Source organism: Zootermopsis nevadensis, unplaced genomic scaffold, assembly GCF_977971745.1.
Source record: "Zootermopsis nevadensis isolate Lab colony 2312 unplaced genomic scaffold, Znev_1.0 Znev_ptg000256l, whole genome shotgun sequence".
NCBI lineage: Eukaryota > Metazoa > Arthropoda > Insecta > Blattodea > Termopsidae > Zootermopsis > Zootermopsis nevadensis.
In genome coordinates this window covers 97501-100508 of record NW_028259383.1, presented here as the reverse complement: position 1 = coordinate 100508, position 3008 = coordinate 97501, and positions in this window count along the sequence as shown.

Below are 3008 nucleotides of genomic sequence, written 5' to 3'. Positions count from 1 at the left end.
AGTACCACGCACCACGGGACATAGCCGCAGAATTCGTACCGTCCAAGTAAGGCCCACCTAACACAGCGGAAATTTATTTTTAATCTATTAACGATATTATTAAGCACAGCAAGGCCAACTTTCTTCAATTATGTATATTTTTCTGCATTTTGGAAATTTTCGGACTTAGCCGCTGAAGCGACTCAAGTAACACGCACGGTGGGACATAGCCGCAGAACTGGTTTCAAGTACCACGCACCACGGGACATAGCCGCAGAATTCGTACCGTCCAAGTAAGGCCCACCTAACACAGCGGAAATTTATTTTTAGTCAATTAACGGCATTACTATGCACAGCAAGCCCAATTTTCTTCAATTATGTGTATTTTTCTGCATTTTGGAAATTTTTTGGACTTAGCCGCTGAAGCGACTCAACTAACACGCACGGTCGGACATAGCCGCAGAACTGGTTTCAAGTACCACGCACCACGGGACATAGCCGCAGAATTCGTACCGTCCAAGTAAGGCCCACCTAACACAGCGGAAATTTATTTTTAATCTATTAACGATATTATTAAGCACAGCAAGGCCAACTTTCTTCAATTATGTATATTTTTCTGCATTTTGGAAATTTTCGGACTTAGCCGCTGAAGCGACTCAAGTAACACGCACGGTGGGACATAGCCGCAGAACTGATTTCAAGTACCACGCACCACGGGACATAGCCGCAGAATTCGTACCGTCCAAGTAAGGCCCACCTAACACAGCGGAAATTTATTTTTAGTCAATTAACGGCATTACTATGCACAGCAAGGCCAACTTTCTTCAATTATGAATATTTTTCTGCATTTTGGAAATTTTCGGACTTAGCCGCTGAAGCGACTCAACTAACACGCACGGTCGGACATAGCCGCAGAACTGGTTTCAAGTACCACGCACCACGGGACATAGCCGCAGAATTCGTACCGTCCAAGTAAGGCCCACCTAACACAGCGGAAATTTATTTTTAATCTATTAACGATATTATTAAGCACAGCAAGGCCAACTTTCTTCAATTATGTATATTTTTCTGCATTTTGGAAATTTTCGGACTTAGCCGCTGAAGCGACTCAAGTAACACGCACGGTGGGACATAGCCGCAGAACTGATTTCAAGTACCACGCACCACGGGACATAGCCGCAGAATTCGTACCGTCCAAGTAAGGCCCACCTAACACAGCGGAAATTTATTTTTAATCTATTAACGATATTATTAAGCACAGCAAGGCCAACTTTCTTCAATTATGTATATTTTTCTGCATTTTGGAAATTTTCGGACTTAGCCGCTGAAGCGACTCAAGTAACACGCACGGTGGGACATAGCCGCAGAACTGATTTCAAGTACCACGCACCACGGGACATAGCCGCAGAATTCGTACCGTCCAAGTAAGGCCCACCTAACACAGCGGAAATTTATTTTTAATCTATTAACGATATTATTAAGCACAGCAAGGCCAACTTTCTTCAATTATGTATATTTTTCTGCATTTTGGAAATTTTCGGACTTAGCCGCTGAAGCGACTCAAGTAACACGCACGGTGGGACATAGCCGCAGAACTGATTTCAAGTACCACGCACCACGGGACATAGCCGCAGAATTCGTACCGTCCAAGTAAGGCCCACCTAACACAGCGGAAATTTATTTTTAATCTATTAACGATATTATTAAGCACAGCAAGGCCAACTTTCTTCAATTATGTATATTTTTCTGCATTTTGGAAATTTTCGGACTTAGCCGCTGAAGCGACTCAAGTAACACGCACGGTGGGACAGCCGCAGAACTGATTTCAAGTACCACGCACCACGGGACATAGCCGCAGAATTCGTACCGTCCAAGTAAGGCCCACCTAACACAGCGGAAATTTATTTTTAATCTATTAACGATATTATTAAGCACAGCAAGGCCAACTTTCTTCAATTATGTATATTTTTCTGCATTTTGGAAATTTTCGGACTTAGCCGCTGAAGCGACTCAAGTAACACGCACGGTGGGACATAGCCGCAGAACTGGTTTCAAGTACCACGCACCACGGGACATAGCCGCAGAATTCGTACCGTCCAAGTAAGGCCCACCTAACACAGCGGAAATTTATTTTTAGTCAATTAACGGCATTACTATGCACAGCAAGCCCAATTTTCTTCAATTATGTGTATTTTTCTGCACTTTGGAAATTTTCGGACTTAGCCGCTGAAGCGACTCAAGTAACACGCACGGTGGGACATAGCCGCAGAACTGATTTCAAGTACCACGCACCACGGGACATAGCCGCAGAGCCATGACTTTTGAGTTAAATTTCGGAAATTTATTTTTAGACAATTAACGGCATTATTGTGCACAGCAAGCCCATTTTTTTTCAATTAAGAATATTTTACTGCATTTTGGAATATTTCGGACTTAGCCGCTGAAGTTATATTCGTTCTATTTCTTATTCTTAGGAAGGCGCTATCACGGCACGGTCTCGTGCTTCGAAGCAGCCCCGTAACTATACTCGCCGTCTGAATTGGCCTCAGGAAGCGACCGTCCCAATACAACCCATCAAACACAGGCGTAGTCTCTTACATGACTTACTTTTAATGCGTTAACGGCTATACGATGATTTCTTTCGAGACGGGGCACCGCAAGCCCAATTTTAATGATTTACAAATACTTAACCATATTATTATTTTTATTATTTGTTATTGACTGCAAATGATTTTATCCCCGGTGGCAGTGACCTACAATAAGGTACAAGAACATAAGACACAACAAAACAATGCGATACATCAACACAGTGAGACAGAAAAAGAATAATTAGAGGGCACAACAAAAAGAATAAGACACAACAGAACCATAAAAGAAAAACATAGGACGCAACCAAAACAACACATCCCACTCACTCACTCAAAATCAAACAACTCATAAGAATACAAAACCATCTACTTCACTATATTACGCTTTCTTCCTCCCTAATTCTTCTTCTTCTACTCCCGTTATTCGTGTTGTCTTATGTT